General features: G+C 38.5%; 1 protein-coding gene and 1 non-coding gene across 3 annotated transcripts in view; one reads left to right on the top strand and one right to left on the bottom strand.

Moving 5' to 3' along the window:
- Positions 1-19460, top strand: part of SMURF1 (SMAD specific E3 ubiquitin protein ligase 1) — a 112918-nt gene that overhangs the window by 20706 nt on the left and 72752 nt on the right. The window lies entirely within an intron of this gene.
- Positions 18627-18728, bottom strand: LOC144319801 (U6 spliceosomal RNA). Its single transcript, XR_013385514.1, has one exon. It is a non-coding gene; the product is annotated as a U6 spliceosomal RNA (small nuclear RNA).

Here is a 19460-nt window from a genome sequence, read left to right as displayed (position 1 = left end):
CCTCCCCTGCTCTCTAAATAAGGAAGATGGAGCAGGAAGGGACTGGCTGTCACTCCCAGCTGCTTGAGTGAGGGGGGCGGGGGTATGTGTGCAGTCTGCTATTGTAGCCAGAATCCCTAGCAGCTTCTGTAATGAATTGAAAGATAAGGGGACAAGATTTGATGGTAATCCCCCAAAATGGGAAACAGTCACCAGTCCAGGGAAGTATGTTTTTTTTTTTTTTTTTTTTTGGGAAGTATGTTTAAAATGAGCACTTTGTTTGGGTTGTATTGTAGGTTGTAAGTAGTAATGGATAATGATAGGACTTCCTTTGGTCCGGCACGGGTACATTTACTGGAGACTTAGAAGCCGTGAGTTAAACCAGTGCATGTTAATTTTTGGGAGAGTGATATGGTTGGAAGATCTTCCAAGTCTGAGAAAGAGTTGAATGTGGGGTGTTGAGGACATCATGGATGTGTTACAAAATTTCCCTCTTTCCTGGAATCCTAGAAAACATGTTTTTACATCCTTTCGGTAATCAGCTCCCTTACCTGTCAATGCCCACAGGTCCCAGACTAGAGAGCGAAATCTCAAGAGGGAGGAGAGGGGACCAGGGAGCCTGAGCACTGCCTGTCGGGCAGTTTGTAGCTGGACCAGCCTCTTGTCACATACCCGAATAGCTTTCCAGGTTCTGTTGCAGGAATGTCACACTATTCATATGCCCTGATATTTGGGAATGGTGTGACTGTATTCTAAAACAGTATTCCAGTACCCTTCATTGTTAGACAAACACATGTAGACTCTCATTTCCAGAGGCACCTTGGTGGCTCAGTTGGTGAAGCATCTGCCTTCAGCTCAGGTCATGATCCCAGGGTCCTGGAATTCAGCCCCGCATTGGGCTCCCTGCTCAGCAGGGAGTCTGCTTCTCCCCTTCTCTCTGCCCCTTCTCCCTGCTTGTGTTCTCTCAAATAAATAATTAAAAAAAAAAAAAAAAAGAAAAAAAAAGACTCTCATTACTACCTGGTATTTCTCCCCCAGCATGATCAACAATTTTCCCATGAGCATATTTTCATTATATAACCACCCCTTTATTTCCATTATTTCCTCTTTTAGAAAGGTCAGTTTGGTTTTTATTTCGACATGGCGGCGTGGGGGGAAGTATCTATACATGGCACAACATGTAGACTGTGTAAGATGGCTTATTTTAAAAAGGAAGTCTTTTCACACCTGCCCCTAGCCTTGAAATTCTCTTCCCCAGAGATAGTCCAATGGTAACACATTCTTGTTTATTTTTGCAAAGATGTGTTAGATGAAAATGCCTATATATTCTTCCTTTCCCTACTCCCCTTCTTGAGGTGGGGGACTCAGTTCTGTAGCTTGCTTTTTTTTTTTTTTCACCCAATAATACATCTTGGAAAGCTTCCGTATGTATCAGCATATATAGAATTGCCTTTTTTTTTTTTTTTTTAGATTTTATTTATTTAGAGAGAGGGAGAGAGAGAGTATGCTTATGTGCACATGAGCAGAGGGAGGAGGGCAGAGGGTGAGAGAGAGAATCTCAAGCAGACTCTGCACTGAGCAAGGAGCCTGACATGGGGCTCGATCTCATGACCCTGAGATCATAACCTGAGCCAAAATCAAGAGTTGAGTGCTTAACTAACTGAGTCACCCAGGTGCCCCCTTATTCTTTTTTTTACATTGGGGTAAAAGTTACTATGTATAATCCAGTGGTTTTAGTATATTCCCAGTGTTGTATAACCATCATCACTGTTGAATTACAGAATGTTTTCATCATCCTAAGAAGAAATCTGGTACCCACTCAGCAATCACTCTGCATCTCCCCATTCCTGGCCCTGGCAGCCACTAGTCTGCTTTCCATTTCAGTGAATTTGCCTATTCTGAGCATTTCATAAAAATGCAGTCCTAACAACATATGGCCCTTTTTGTCTGGCTTCTTTCATTTGGCATAACACTTTCAAGGTTCATTTATGTTGTAGCGTGTATCACTACTTCACTCCTTTTGGTGGCTGAATAATATTCCATTGTATGAATGGAGCACAGTTTTCCATCAGTTGATGGACACTTGGTGGTTCCCACTTTTTGTGTATTATGAATAATGCTGCTATGTGCAAAATTTTGTGTGAACATGTTTTCAGTGCTCTTGGATATATACCTGAGAATAGAAATGATAGGTCATATGGAATTCTATGTTTAAATATTAAGAAACTGCTAAATTGTTGTCCACAGTGGCTGCATCATTTTACTATCCCACCAGCAGTGTATGTGGGTTCCATTTTTTCCACATCCTAACCAACACTTATTCTTTTCTTTCTTCCTTTTTTTTTTTTTTTGAGTTACTGTTATAGCCATCCTAATGGGTATGAAATGCTATCTTATTGTGGTTTTGATTTATATTTCCTTAAAGATGAAAGATGTTGAGGATCTTTTCATGTGCTTATGGCCATTTTTATCTCTCCCTTAGAGAAATGTCTATCAGTTGGGTTGTTTGTCTTTTTGTTTTGAGTTATCAGTCTTTAAAATATATTCTGGATACAACACCCTAATTAGATATATGATTTCTGAATATCTTCTTCCAATCTATACGTTGTCTTTTCATTTTCCCATAGTGTCCTTTGACGTGCAAAATTGTAAAATTTTGATAAAGTCATTTATTTTATTTTTATATTGTTTGTGCTTTTGGTGTCATACTTAAGAAATCACTGCCTAATTCAAAGTAATGACAAATTTGGGCAGCCCCAGTGGTGCAGCCCCGCCTGCAGCCTAGGGCGTGATCCCGGAGACCCTGGATCGAGTCCCACGTCAGGCTCTCTGCATGGAGCCTGCTTCTCCCTCTGCCTGTTTCTCTGCCTCTCTCTCTCTCTGTCTCTATGAATAAATAAATACAATCTTAAAAAAAAAAAAAGTAATGACAAATTTACCACTGTATTTCCTCAAGAGTTTTATAGTTTTTGCTTTTACATATAGGACCTTCATTCCTTTTGAATGAAATTCTGTATATTATGAGCTACAGGTCCAGATGAATCCTTTGGTGAGTGGGTATCTAGTTGTTTTGGCAGCATTTGTTGAAAAGACTATTTATTGAAAACCTCTGTTGATTGGATGTAGCACCTTGTAAAAAATCATTTGAGCATAATTGTATTGTTTTATTTCCAGACTCTCAGTTGTATTCTGTTGATCTAGACTGTCTCTCCGATGGCAGTTCTGCACTATGTTGCTAACTATTGCTTTGCAGTAGATGAAACAGGAAATGTAAATCTTCTAATTTTGTTCTTTTTCAAGATTGTTTTGACTATTCAGGATCCCTAGCAATTCCATATACATTTTTAGGATGAGTTTGTCCATTTCTATAAAAAGGCACTTGAGGTTTTGATAGGAATTGTTTTGGGTCTGTAAATCAATTTGGGGATTGTTGCCATCCTACTGTTATTGAATATTACAGACTATGAACAGGGATAGTTTTTTGTTTAGGTCTTTTATAATTTCTGGTAACAATGTATTGTAGTTTTCAGTGTATAAGTCTTGTACTTCTTTGATTAAATTTATTGCTAAGTGGGCAGCCCGGGTGGCTCAGTGGTTTAGCGCCGCCTTCAGCCCAGGGCGTGATCCTGGAGACCTGGGATTGAGTCCCACGTCGGGCTCCCTGCATGGAGCCTGCTTCTCCCTCTGCCTGTGTCTCTGCCTCTCTCTCTCTGTGTCTCTCATGAATAAAAAAATAAAATCTTTAAAAAAAAATTATTGCTAAGTATTTTGTTCTTTTTGATAAGGTAAAATGGAATCATCTCCTTTATTTTTGGATTGTTCATTGCTAGTGTATAAACATACAACTGATTTTAGTATGTTGATCTTGTATTCTGCAATTTGGCAGGGCTCATTTATTAACATTTATAGTTTCTGTGTAGATTCTTCAGGGTTTTCTGTAGATAAGATTATGCTGTGGTGTGTGTGTGTGTGTGTGTTTTCATTTCCATTGTGGATGCTTTTTATCTGGCAAGAGCAGACATTCTAATCTTAGTCCTGTTATTGGGGAAAACCAACTTTTGGTTTTAAGGATTGTTTTTGTTTTGTTTTCTACTTCACTTATCTCTGCTCTGATTTTTATTGTTGCATTCTGCCTGCTTTGGGTTTAGTTTGCTCTTCTTTTTCTAGTTTCTATAGATGGATGGCTAGGTTATTAATTTGAAATCCTCCTCTTTCAATGTAGGCCTTTGCAACTATCATTCTCCCTCTTTGCACTGCTTTTGCTGCATCTCATATGTTTGGACATGTGACATTTTTATTTTCACTTATCTCAAAGTCTTTTCTAATTTACCTTGTAATTTTTTCTTGACCCACTAAGGTTTTTCTTCTGTTTTTTTTTTTTTTTGTTGTTGTTGTTGTTGTTGTTGTTGTTTTGAGAAAGAGAGAGAGAGAGAGAGAGCGAGCAGGGGTAAGGGGAGGAGGAATAGAGGGAGAGAGAGAATCTCAATCTCCATGCCTAGCATGGAGCCTGATTTGGGGCTTGATCTCATGACCCTGAGATTATGACCTGAGCCAAAATCAAAATCAAGAGTTGGATGCTTAACTGACTGAGCCCCCAGGTACCCCATTCAGCCACTAGTTTTCTAAAAGTACATTGTTTAACTTCAGGATATTTGTGGATACTGGATTTCCCTCTGTTACTGATTCCCAGTTTTATTCCACTGTGGTTGGAGGAAACATTTTGAATTATTTCAGTCTTTTAAAGTTTACTAAGACTCTTTTATGGCCTAATGTATGGTTAATACTAAAGAACATTTCACATGCACTTGAGAAGAATGTTTTCTGCTGTTGTGAATGTTCTGTGTGTCTGTTAGGTCTAGTTGATTTATAGCGTTAAGTCTTCTGTTTCCTTGTTAATCTTCTGTGTAATTGTTCTGTTTATTGAAAGTGGAATGTTAATGCCTACAACTATTATTATGGAACTTTCTACTTCTCCCGTCAATTCTGTCAGTTTTTGCTTTGTATGTTTGGGGTTCTGTTGTTAGGTGCATAGATATTTATAATGGTTATATCTTCCTCATGAATTGACTCTTTTATCATTACATAAGATCTCCCTTTGTCCCTTGTAACAATTTTTGTCTTAAAGTCTATTTTGTCTGATGTTAATATAGCTACTCCAGCTGTTGTCTTTGGTTACTGTTAGTGTGGAGTATCTTTTTTTAATGTTAATATTTATTTATTTATTTTTGGAAGATTTTATTTATTTAATTTACAGAGAGAAGGAGCACAAACAGGGGGAGTTGCAGGGAGAGGGAGAAACAGGTTCCCCACTGAGTAAGGGGCCTTATGTGGGGCTTGATCCCAAGACCCTGGGACCATGACCTGAGCTAAAGGCAGATGCTTAACTGACTGAACCACCCAGGTGCCCCTCTATTTGTTCACTTTCAACCTATTTGTGTATTTGAATCTAAAACTAATCCTTTGTAGACGAAATATAGTTGAATCATGTTTTGTTATCCATTTTGTTCCTCTCTGCCTTTTATTTTTATTTTTTTTCTCTGACTTTTAATTGATGAGTTTAACATTTAAATTTATGTATTTGTTGATAAAGACTTCTACCAATATCCCTGGGCACATACATTTGTGTTATGTAAGCATTTATACCAAGGAGTCTATAACCAGATGCAGCTTTTCAACTTGGGCTTTATTATTGGTTCCATACTGAAGAAAATAAAATGCTAATTATTATCACTAGCAGAAAAAAAAAGATTTCTACCATTTTGGTGTGTTTTCTTTCAGTCTTATGTCCCTTTTTTCCTCCATCATTGCCTTATTTATGTTAAATCACCTGACCCTCTTTGATGGACATGTAGGGTGTCTGTGGTTTTGCACTTTAACACACGATGCTGCAGTGAATGTCCTTGAATGTGTGTCATTTTACACATCTGTAAGCACCTTTGTGGATAGATTTCTGCATGGAAATTCAGCTGTTGCTGGAATGATGCTGACAGAAATGGGAAAATAGGCAAGAAACCTCCTCTTCTTCTTTATCTCTTCCTCTCTTTAGGACTTCCCATTGGCAGATGTGAACAGGGACCAGCCAGCTGGAGGTTGGGGAGCCCTACCTTGCCCCAGTATCACATGGTAGAGTATAGAGTATAGCAGAGTGTGGAAGAGGAGAGAAGAGGGGAAATAATTGCCTGTGAGAAATCATCATATTCTCTTAACATCTTATTTCCAGACGTGCAGACTGATTTTCAACTTCTTAAAATTAAGTGAAACTAACTCAGTATCAATTAGGAAAAATTAATCTCTTCACATCACAAATGTGTTGATCGTGTAGATTCTGAATCTGATCCATGGTTCTTATTAACCCTTTCTTTTGACTAAGGCAGTGCTTATTTCTTTAGGCTTACAGTTGTATCTTTAGTGACTGAATTGAAAAAAATGGCTCTGCAAAGTGATGTCTCATGGACAATACCACCACGTCCTTTGCAAATCCCAGATGAGCAGGAGTATTCTCAGTGTGTACATTACTTTATTGGACAGTATATCTCAAGTCTTAGCCATATCTTACCTTCCTTTTCCCCCTGGTTCCTAGTGTTCTCTCATCATCAGATAACATGCCTAAAAGGAGGTGACTTATTGCATATTTTCACATCTATAGAACCGGAGAAATATCTCTTGGAAGTAGAAAATCCGTTTTATCTGGTGGGCATAGTCTAGAGTGACTGTATTTTTTGTTTCTGCTGGGAACAGTTCTGTTTTAAACCTGTTGTCCTGGCAGAATTAATAATAGTATCCTTCTTTTTTCAAAATGTGCCCTAGTTTGGTTGATATGGTCACTGGGTATGAAACTTATCCATCTGACTGATGTTTAAGTCATCTTCTCTAGTGTAGCTCTATTCTTAGAAACTCTAAAACTTAACCTCTGAGATGTTAGCTGTGTCACCCTGTGGGCAGGTCATCTGGAGAGACGCTAGAGTCCGAGGTTGAAGTTAACAGAAGGGCCCATGACTGAAGGCATGTGTAGCTACATAGACACATAAGGATCTTTATTCAACTTGTCTGACGTCACATGTTGTGCATACATACCTCCAGACATGTGCATATCTCTAAAAAAGATTTTTTTCTTTTAGATGTTGTTATCCTTTATTAAAGGGATGATTCTTTTCAAGATGAGAAAGCCTATTACTCTTGTAAAAATTGGAAGTCTTGAGTACAAGTGTGTAACAGGGAATGCCTGGTATGGGCCAGTTGTTGAGACTGTGCACAGCAACAATGGCCAAGTGTTTTTTAGGTTGTGACTGGGGTGTGAGTATCACTGTGATCAGCTGTGTTCTGTTAGTACCTTTTACATATTTTCAAGGGATTTTCTTAAAACTTTTTATTTGGAGATGTCTGGGTTTTTTTTTTTTTAAGATTTTATTTATTTATTCATGAGAGACACAGAGAGAAAGAGAAGCAGAGACACAGGCAGAGGGAGAAGCAGGCTCCATGCAGGGAGCTCAACATGGGACTCGATCCCGGGTCTCCAGGATCACACCTCAGGCTGCAGGTGGCGCTAAGCCGCTGCGCCACCGGGGCTGCCCAGAGATGTCCGTTTTGAATGATTTTTTTCTTTTTAAAAGAAGAATGACTTTTGATAGTGTTCTCGGTGAGGCAAATTAGATGAACACCCTCACTTTTTCTCCTTGTCATGCTTTTGGCAGATTTGTCACATATTTTCTGGGCCAGGTAGATAAGTGCAAGTAAGTTTGCTGATGAGGTGGACAATCAAATGTCTCACTACCCTGGTGGTGTTACTAATACTCAAAAGAATGAGTGAGATTTTGTTAAGGGTAACTTCTTTTCTCTGGGAATACCATTTGGTGCCACTTTGGAATTGGCTTTGGGAAGGCTGAAACCAGCTTAATATTGTTTGCTTCCTATAACTGGATGTTGTTTGGCGCAAGCAGCCCTGCAAATGGAACAGAAAGATCATTTCCACTGGGGACTGTTGGAGGTCGTGAGTACCCAATTTTCTCTGTATCTGAGAATAGATGTTTTCCTGTTTTGTTAGGTGCAAGGGATTTCTAAGAACTCCTAATGAGTGTGGATTATAAGGAATTGACCAAGCCTGATTAGACAGATATCAGTGTAGATATTTTTTAAAGTGAGGGATGCCTGGCCAGCTCAGTAGAGCGCATGACTCTTGATCTTGAGGTTGTGAGTTGAGCCCCATGTTGGGTGGAGAGATTACTTAAAAATAAAATCTTAAGAAAGAGGGATGCCTGGGTGGCTCAGTGGTTGAGTGTCTGCCTTCAACTCAGGGCCTGACCCCAGGGTCTGGGATTGAGTCCCACATTGGGCTCCTTGTGGAGAGCCTGCTTCTCCCTCTGCCTGTGTCTCTGCCTCTCTCTGTGTGTCTCTCATGAATAATAAATAAAAATCTTAAAAAGGAATAAAAGTGAGGCTTTAGTGTTCTGAAAAGAATGCATTCTTTGAGATGCTCCTGCTGGTAAGGGTTCCTCGTGGTGGCAGAAGAGTTAATGTGTCAGGTGGGAAGGGTGGCTTCCAATTCTGTTCCTGCAAATGGCATGGGAGAGCTCCTTTGTTTGATCTGCAGGTGATGTGGGCAGTGAGTTGCCTGGTGTTGTAGGAATGTACCTTTCCCCAAAACTTATATAGAATCTACAGTTTATTCCTTTTGGTTAATAACTATAATTATGTGGATTTCATCGTATCATTTTCCATATTTACTTATCCAATATGGGAAAAATGCAAGGAGGATATTTCATCTTTACTGCAGCAATGAGCAGGATAACTCAGAAAATGCAAAGTGCTTCCTTGCTTTGATTTAGTCCATAAATCACTTGAGAAAGACCAATAGAAGGAAGACGAGAGATGTAGAAGGCAATGGGATTCTTAGAGTGAGAGAGCTGATTTGCCTACCATTGGTCCCCTCACTGCTTGCTGTAGTGACGGCCAGAGTTTAGGCTCTTTCTTCGTGGTTCCTGTGACCTTGTGTTCTCGGTATTTACCAAATATTTTAAATATTTTCCAAAAAATCTCCTTGTTCATTTCCACAGTGTGCACACTCAGACCATAAAAGGACCTATTGAGATACACGTTAAAATTCCACAAACGATAGTATCTCGTAATGATAGGTTTTTAGATTTCAATTTATAAGGGTTTAGAGTAGTTAAACATGATAGGCTTTTTCTAGATCATGGATATTTTCCTGTTGCTTCCTCAGGCTAGTCTATGCTAATAGGCTTCAACACCTCGTATTCCCTTCACCTCTGTAGTCATTAATGGTGTAACTGCTTCCAGCGATAACTTTTTTCTGTACACTGGAGAATACCACACAAAAGAAGGGAGTTTATCAGATGTAGTTTCTGCTTTCCTAGAATCTTACATTGGGAAGAGAGGGATTGGGAAGAAAACTAGCAGATTGCAACACATGCTCTATTGGAGGCAGAAAGAATCTCAGGAATATGGGGTCAGGCAGAGTCAATCATTCCATCTGGATGGGCTTGCGGAGGGTTTGTGGAGGATGTGGTATTTGAGCTTGCCATTGCCTTACTGGATGGAGATAGGTAGATGGGTGATGGGTTCAGAGGGCATTTTAGATAATGGAAAATAGCTTGAGTAAAGGCTTAGAAGGGGAACAGCACTTGGCATTTGTTGCTGGAGGAAGGGGAATGATACATGATTCAGGGCCCTGGGATCATAGTCTTAGCAGGAGAAGCTATGGTAAAAGATGAAGTGTTTATTGAAGTCCATCTGCGTTCCAAGTTGACTCTTGCCGGAACGCCTGGATGGCTCAGCAGTTGAGCGTCTGCCTTTGGCTCAGGGAATGATCCTGGGATCCAGGATGGAGTCTCACATTGGGTTCCCTGCATGGAGCCTGCTTCTCCCTCTGCCTGTGTCTCTGCCTCTCTCTGTGTCTCTCATGAATCAATCAATCTAAAAAAAAATAGACTCTTGCCATTCACATATCAACTATGATATATAAAATGAAAATGTAATTAATATATGATATTTATTTATTTATTTATTTATTTATTTATTTATTTATTTATTTATTTATTTATGATAGGCACACAGTAAGAGAGACAGGCAGAGACACAGGCAGAGGAAGAAGCAGGCTCCATGCACCGGGAACCTGACGTGGGATTCGATCCCGGGTCTCCAGGATCACGCCCTGGGCCAAAGGCAGGCGCTAAACCGCTGCGCCACCCAGGGATCCCTATATGATCATAATTTAAAAGTCTGTCATTCTGAGACAGAAATCAAGTCACAGTATATATGGCAGTTGAGAACATAGATTTTGAGGCTGCATTGCCGGTGTTCAGATCCTGAATAGCTATGTGACCTATGGCAAGTTACTCAGTCTCTCTGATGCCTCACTTTCCTTGCATATCACGGGATAATGATAGTATGTACACATTATTGCAGTGATGAAATGGCTAATAGGTATAGTATTTAGAACAGTGCCTGGCATATAATGTGTGACATATAAATATTAGTAATTATTATTAGTAATAATAATATTAGTATTTGCAATTTGATTTTTTTTTTTTTGTCTGAGAAAGATTGGATTGGTGTTTCTGTAGATTTATATACTCAGTGTAATTTTGCACAAGTGAAATTGTAGCATCCCAGGCCTATAAATGCATGAAGAGTCTCGTAGCAGAATTTTCACCAGAATAAAAATTTCTCCTGGAGAACTTTTGTGCTTTGCATTATAGCTGTTGGTTTTACTGACTGCTTCCTGGGACATAGCTGACCTGGGAAGGTTGGTTGGTTGTGTACTGTGTGTGTAATGGAATATTATGGGCGAGAATGAGGTCTTGTGTATCAGTAAAGTGTTCTGGTTATAAGCAACAGAAATGGACTTTGGCTAACTTAAGCATAAGAGAATTTTGGAAGGTTTTTGGGAACTCATAAAATGGCTAGAAGGCTGGACACCAAACTTGAAAAAAAGACAAAAACTAAGGTGACTAAGGTGGTCAGGAAGCACAACAGCCATCTTCTGGGCTAATGGCCTGGTCTGTGTGTATGTAGTGTCACTGTTGCTGAGATTTAGACCATCTGCTTTCTAGTTGTTCCTGGTCTCCTTGTATAAATGCCTTGTTGGAATAACAGAAAGATTGAAATTGATTCAAGTACCTGGCTGTAGGGATCAGAATACATGGTGGAACAGCCGTGTAATGGAGTTCATTGTGGCCCTTCAACATTTTATAGAAGGATATTTAATGACATGGAAACTGTGTACACGTGTTATTAAGTGCAAGAGGCAGGTAGCAAAAGGCAGGGTTGGATCATTATAGTAAAAAATTTGATGAAGGAGCTACTCTTCTTATTCCTACTTGACGGACAGGTATAGAACTATTGCCTAGTTTGTCCATGGCCCCTTGGCCGTAAGTAGAAGAAGCAAGACTTGAAGCTACAAGTTAGACTCTAGAACTGGATGGACCCTTAGCCACTTCATCGCTCACCCTCTGACATACACGAAAGGATCCATATGAAAACAATGGAAGAGGTGGTGAGATTATGGGTGCTTTTATTAGTTACTTTGATTTCTTTGATGAGCATATGTTACTTCTATAGTGACCAAACGGATCAAGTTATTGTAAAAATGGAAAGTCTTGGAATGCTTTTCTTCCAGTTGAAAAGTTGTGTCCAGAGGTATCCCCTGCAAATTTCTTTTTTTTTTTTTTAATGTAGCAAGAAATCCCAATAATCACCTCCAAGAATACATGAATTTTCTCTGAACTTGCATGTGTCATGCAGTGTGTATTTACCACTAACTGGACAAGTGATTAACCATCATCAAAACCAGAAAATGTTACTGGGATTTTAAATTTGGTGGTTGCTGCATTTTCAAGATTACATCAAAGCATTGATAAAATAGTTGTGTTTTAAATGGAAAATTTAAATCTGGGAAGCTTTTTAAGATTTGTGTTTGTCACATCTTGGCATGAGTTTCTCGTTTGTAGTCTAGTTATGAAAAGATTCTGGTTTCCATATGTATGTTTAAAATACTCTGAGTCATGGATGCAAATGAGTAATAGACATTATATCTATATTAGATTTCTGCTTTGTCATACCTCCACGTGAGGCCAGTGCATTTCTTTTAGTACTTGCAATAGCATACACATCGAATTGGCAAAATGGCATTCATTTTAAATATACTTCCCTGTGTTTTTTATTAATCTTCAGAAATTACTGTATTGAAATGAAAATGTATGTTTAATTTCACAGGGTGCTTAGGAAAAGGGTCTGTATGCATACGTGTGTATGCACACAGACATGTATGTATATGGTGCTGTGAGTGGCGTATGCACATTGATTATGAGATGGCGCCATTATAGGTGCCCCTAGATGAAGCAAAATGCTGTGAACCAAACAACAGAGCTTTCTTTCTTTATTTATTTTTTTTTAATTTTTATTTATTTATGATAGTCACAGAGAGAGAGAGAGAGAGAGAGAGAGAGAGAGGCAGAGACACAGGCAGAGGGAGAAGCAGGCTCCATGCACCGGGAGCCCGACATGGGATTCGATCCCGGGTCTCCAGGATCACGCCCTGGGCCAAAGGCAGGCGCCAAACTGCTGCGCCACCCAGGGATCCCTCTTTATTTTATTTTTTAAGTGGGGCTTGAACTCACAACCCTGAGATCAAGACCTGAGTCAAAATCAAGAGTTGGATGCCTAACTGGCTGAGCCACCTGGGTGCCCTGACAGAGCTTTCTTATTATCTCTCATTTTTATGTATACTCTTGAAAGGGTAACTTATTTAAGTATAAATTTTTATCCTGTAGTATTTTTGTGCATTGTAATTAAAAAGTAAAAGCAATATAGATGAAAGAATTCCTAAAATATCTTCATATTCAGTATTCATCTCTCTGAATCAGCTGTTTGACACAAAATCAATAATATTTTGTGTATTTCTGCATACTGTGCCATAAATAGTGTTGACCATGCACTCTTTTCTAGAAGAATGGGCCATTCTTAGTTCTGTTAGTTTTTAAAAACCACTTTATTGAGATACAGTTGACACACCATGCAATTCACCCATGTAGGTGTAAAATGGGTTTTGGTGTATTTTATTTTTAAAAGTTGTGAAATATATGTAGAACTATTTACCATTATAACCATTTTTAAGTATACAATTCAGTGTTGTTAATTACATTCCTAGTGCTGTGTAACTGTTACCACCATGTATTTCCAAAACTTTTTTTTAAATCACCCCAAACAGAAGGTCAGTAATGAAGTAATAACTGATCATTTCCCGCTTCCTGAACCTCCTGGTAGCTTCTCATCTATTTTTTAAATGAATTTGCCTGGTTTAGATATTTCATAAAAGTGTAATCATGCAGTGTCTGTCTTTCTGAGTCTGGCTTCTTTCGACTTAGCATGTTTTCAAGGTTTGTTCCTGTTGTGGCATGTGTCGATTTCTTTCTATGTTATGACTGACTACTTCATTGCATGGATATACTACTTTGCTTATCCATTAATCAGTTGATGGACACCTGGGCTCTTTGCACCTTCTGGCTATTATTGTGAATAATGCTGTGATGAACATGGATGTGCAAGTATGTACTGAGCCTCTTCTTCCAGTTCCTATGAGGTATATACCTTGGAGTGGAATCTTTGGGTCATATGGTCACTCTCTGTTTACCTTTCATCGTCTCTCTAAGTTTTAATGCTGGTACTTTTGATCTGTACACACGTACAGGCAATGACAGACTGATTGTAAGATGCATCTTGATTTCAGAGAGGTTAAGACACAGGCCTTAGGATTGATGAAATATTGTATTTTGATATTTCATAAAGCTGGATGCCTTTAAGGAAGTCAACATACTTCTATTAGATCTTCATCCGAATATATTCTTAAAAAGCATTTGTAAGAAATACAAGTTCTCTGCTACAAAGGAATACATTTCATTTGTACATTATTTGGGGCGAACCCTAGGAAAATATGAAGAAAGAAAAAAACCCTGCCTATTCTCTCTTTCTCTGAGAAATACTGCTATTAGTCTATTACTCTGATTTTGTTTCTCGGTTATTTTTTCCAGACATACATGTTTTAGTTTAATTCTTCTATCTTTAGGATTCCTGTCAAAAGTAATATATATTCAATTTTGAAGTTACAGTTTTTGCAATAGAAAGTGAAAGCTGTCTGCTCCTTCCCCTCCCCCTTGCTCCTGCCCCATTAACCCATCAGGTAATTTTGTTCTATGCCTGTATCAATGTTTATTACTATCATTTTATTGTCATTATATTTCATTGTCATGGGATCATACTAACATTTTATAATTTGTTTTTCAAATTAGAAACAGGTCTATTGTATACATAAGGAGATCTAATGATGTCATTTTATTTTTTCCTTAATTAAAATGTTCGTAAAAATGGAATACCTGCATATGGTAATAAATAGTAAAGTAGTACAGAAGAGATTAGGTTGAAAAATTGACAGTACCTTTTCCTGCCTTTCTTCACGCCCCGGAGTTTCTATCTTTAGTTCCTTTGGTGACTCCAGATAATACAAATATGCTTTTAGTGTTTACTTAATTTTTCAGAACAGTGTGGCTCTTCTGTGAGAACTTCCAGGTTTGCCCAGATTCTGTTAGAAGGTAGCTGGCATTTGTAGCTTTGGTTTTCCATCTCCGTCCCCTATGCACTTTTGTTTATAAGTGTCGCATCTGCACATCAGACCAGCACATGGTCCCTGCTCCATTATTGAATTTCTGCCAGACCTTTTTTCCTGTTCCTTGATTCCTTTCATCAGTGAATCCAGGAATTTACTCCCTCACCTCTTGCCACTGTGTAGCATGCCTTTGTTATAATATTGATATGACGGTAGTAGATAAATTCTCTTTCAAAACTCCTAAGAGACAGATGTATGGGATGTTAGTACTACATACTAACTTACATACTAAGAATAGAGAAATATGGAGATAATTCTATTAAAATGTTAGTGTGATTTTAGAAAAGATCTAAAAATTTCAAGTTACTGTTTATATATTTTGCCTGTATTTTGTACAGGGTATAGATTTAAATGGGATCAAAATTCATAATCCTAATATGCTCCTATAAAAGAGCTAACTTATGATTCTTTGTCTTTTTTAATTTTTTAAATTTTTTAAAAATTTTTAATTTTTTTTGTCTTTTTAAATTTCAAATACACACCATAAGTTACGTATTTTTATCGCCCCAGTAGCATATTAAAATAGTCCTTAAGCTTGTCTAGACGTGGGAATGCAAACTAAGAAAAACAAAGTTACTGTATATTTTTGTACATATTATTTTTCCCCCTTAATGTGAGATTAAAATGTTTGGATCTTTAGATGTGGAATTCCCACTCGTATTACAAAAATTGAATGCAAATCATACGGTAAAGATACATATTGTGTTTCAGTTTGAGATTTAATTGTGCATGTCTTCTGTAGTGTATTCATTTGTATGTTTAAACCTCCACTCAAATAGGGGCCAGGAACACAGTATCTCAGCTTTTAAATTAGTGGAAATGGCATGTTAGCATTGCTGGAACATTCTTACCACTACTTCCCTCCCCACCCTACCGCCGGTTTCTTTAGCATGTAATAGTAGCATTGTTCCTCATCAAGAATCAGGTTCTTAGCGGTACCTGGGTTCTTAGTCAGTTAGGGGGCCAACTCTTTATTTTGGCTTAGGTCATGATCTCAGGGATTGAGCTTCACGTTGGGCTCCACGCTTAGCAGGGAGTTTGCTTGAGGATTTTCTCTCACTCCCTCTGCCCCTCCTCCTGTTCATGCTCTCATGTACTCTCTCTAAAATAAATAAATAAATCTTATTTATTCAGAGGTAACTTTTCAGAAGATTGAACTGAATTTTAAAATGAAAATAAGTGGCAGGAAAACTTGAGTGCAGTTAAAAATTGGATAACTTTTTAGGGTAAATCCCCAGCAGTGCAATTGCTGGGTCATAGGGCAGCTCTATTTTTAACTCTGAGGAACCTCCACACAGTTTTCCAGAGTGGCTGTACCAGTTCACATTCCCACCCACAGTGCAAGAGGGTTCCTCTTTCTCCATATCCTCTCCAACATTTGTGGTTTCCTGTCTTGTTAATTTGCACCATTCTCACTAGTGTGAGGTGGTATCTCAATGTGATTTTGATTTGTATTTCCCTGATGGCAAGTGATGTGGATGGAGCATTTTCTCAGTGCTTGTTGGCCATGTCTGTGTCTTCCTCTGTGAGCTGGAACACCTGCACTCCAATGTTTCTAGCAGCAATGTCCACAATAGCCAAACTGTGGAAGGAGCCTCAGTGTCCATCAGAATGAATGGATAAAGAAGATGTTGTTTATGTATACAATGGAATATTACTCAGCCATTAGAAACGACAAATACCCATCATTTGCTTCGACAGATGGAACTGGAGGATATTATCCTGAGTGAAATAAGTCAATCGGAGAAGGACAAACATTATATGGTCTCATTCATTTGGGGAATATAAAATATAGTGAAAGGGAATAAAGGGGAAAGGAGAGAAAATGAGTGAAAATATCAGTGAGGAAGACAGAACATGAGAGACTCCTAACTCTGGAAAACGAACAAGGGGTGGTGGAAAGGGAGGTGGGCGGGGGGTTGGGGTGACGAGGTGATGGGCACTGAGGGGGGCACTTGACCCAGGTGAGCAGTGGATGATATGCTATATGTTGGCAAATTGAACTCCAATAAAAAAAAAGAAAATGAGGATGAAAAAAAATTGGATACCTCTTTGTCTAATTATTTTTTTTAAAAGTCTAAAAAAATTTCACTTTACTAATAAGTAAAGGGTTCTTTTGCCTGCCAGATTTATCTCTGGCCTTTGTTTCTTGGATTTGGGTTTAAAATTTGATGAGTATTGTCTTGTATCTCTCTTTGACTCAGAATATTCTTGTTGATTTGTGAGTCTATCTACATTTCCTTTCCACTCCACGTTGTGCGGTCTTCCTTGCCTGTGAGTTCAGCCTCAGTTCGATCATTGATAGAATGCATCTAGCAGTAACTCATTAACTATGACTGGGAGCTAATGATTGACATTCTAACAAAGATACAAACCTCATTCAAATAAATGTGCTTCTTTTCACACATCACCTGGGAAGGCTGGATATATGTTTTTATAATGTTTGGCTCAGAACTTGCAACTGCATTTTTACATTGAGGGGCTGGTTGCTCTCTTCCTTTCTTACTAGATAAAATACACCTTTCCAGCACCAAATTCATAGATTTCCTGCCATCTAGCCTGCTGTTAACCTCAGTGTTTTTAAGGGAACATTTGAGTACATTAACCTTAAAAATAAAAGTCATTTGTTTTACCAGCAAAAATAGTTTTATTTGGTAATAACAGAATTACAGTTCAGGACAAGCAAGCTATGATAAAACCATAGGCAAGTCCAATAGAGGACAAGAATGTTATTTTATGGAGAACAAGGAAGTTGAGAGGGATTGTTTTGAACAAAAGTCCAGTGGTATAAAGAGTTCAGAGTGATAAGGGTTTCTCATTGGCTGAGTTGCTGGGATGGTCCATTTCTTGTAAGGGATGCATGTACATTTCAGTGTTGGCATGTAATTGAGGATTCTTTCCTGTTAAGGATTCTTCTATAAGGGGTCTGTGATTGGCGTTGGGTAGTATGTCTCCGCCTTCCAGCCTCCCCTCCTGGCATCCTTAGTCCCCTTTAGTTGGATTTCTCTTTATTAATTTTCCCAAGAATTTGTAAGCTTCAATGATTAATAATGGTCCTAGATCGGTAGTTTAAAATATAAGTCAGAGACTCAGTTTCAAGCATGGTTTGCTTCAATCCCTCAAAAACCATTCTGGTTCACTTGTTAGAGCTCACATTTTTACCATGTGCTTTTTCTGCTTTGGTGTTAGTTAGCCCAGGTGCCCGAATAGCTCTAGACTTTGTAAAAAACAGTCTATTGATCAGACTGAAGAGATTAACCTAAAGTTATTTATTTATTTATTTATTTATTTATTTATTTATTTATTTATTAATTTAATTTATTTATTTATGATAGTCACACAGAGAGAGAGAGGCAGAGACACAGGCGGAGGGAGAAGCAGGCTCCATGCACCGGGAGCCCGATGTGGGATTCGGTCCCGGGTCTCCAGGATCGTGCCCTGGGCCAAAGGTAGGCGCCAAACTGCTGTGCCACCCAGGGATCCCTTAACCTAAAGTTTTAAGATCAAATCGATCTTATTGTATACATTTAGAAAGAATATGACAGGTTGGCATTATTTAAGGGTAAAATCTTCATAGAGTGGTATCCCTATGCTGTTCATCCCACCTTTTGTGATGATGTTTTTGGTTCATTGTTTTTCCAAATAATTTTTAAGCTGATTGTTAATATCTTATTTTAGAACGATTTTTTTTTCTTAAGTTTTTATTTTGATCACCCGGTGCTCATCGAGTCAAGTACAGTCCTTAATCCCCATCCCCTCTTTCACCCATTTCCCCACCCCTTCCGCTCTGGTAACCATCAGTTCTTTATAGTATAGAGTCTGTTTCTTGGTTTGTCTCTTTTTTTCCCTTTGCTTGTTTGTTTCTTAAATTCTGCATATGAGTGCTATTGTATGGTATTTGTCTTTCTCTAACTTATTTCATGTAGTGTTACACTCTCTAGTTCTATCCATGCCCTTGCAAATGGCTAGAAAAAATATAGAACACTTCACAAATGTGTGTGTCATCCTTGTGCAGGGGCTGTGCTAATCTCTGTATCATTCCAATTTTATTTATTTATCCTTTTTAGAGAGAGCCTACGTGTGTGGTGAGGAAGAGGAAGAGAGAGAATCATAAGCAGGCTCCATGCCCAGCATGAACCTGACTTGGGGCTTGATCTCATGATCCTGAGATCATTACCTGAGCCAACATCAAGAGTTGATGCTTAACTGACTGAGCCACCCAGGTGCCCCAGTATCATTCCAGTTTTAGTATACGTGCTGCTGAAGTGAGCATGAATATTTTCATTACTTTAAAAAGAAACCCTGTACCGATAGCAGTCATTCCCTGTATCCTTCTCCCCAGCCCTTGTAATCACTAATCTATAGTCTGTCTATATGGACATCATCTATTCTGGACATTTCATAGCAATGGAATCATATAATATGCAGGTTTTTCTTTCACTTAGCATAATGTTTTCAAGGTTCATCCATGTTGTGTTATATATTAGCACTCCGTTCCTTTTTATTGCTGAATAATATTCCACTGTATGGGCATACCATATTTTGTTAGTTCATCATCAATTGATAGACATTTGAATTATTTCACTTTTGGACTGTTGTAAATAATGCTCCTGATAAAAATTCATGTACAAGCTTTTATGTAGACCTGTGTTTTCAGGTCTCTTGAGAATACACCTAAGTGGAGAATTGCTGGGTCAAATGCTACTCTGTGTTCAACATTTGGATGAACTGCCAAACTGTTTTTCAGAGTGGCTGAACCATTTTATAGTCCTACCAGTAAAGTCTAAGTGTTCTGATTTCTCCA

This window comes from Canis aureus, chromosome 8 (genome assembly GCF_053574225.1).
Source record: "Canis aureus isolate CA01 chromosome 8, VMU_Caureus_v.1.0, whole genome shotgun sequence".
In the NCBI taxonomy this organism is placed as follows: Eukaryota; Metazoa; Chordata; class Mammalia; order Carnivora; family Canidae; genus Canis; species Canis aureus.
The sequence above is the reverse complement of the archived record's forward strand: the minus strand, read 5'-3'. Positions and strand labels throughout refer to the sequence as shown.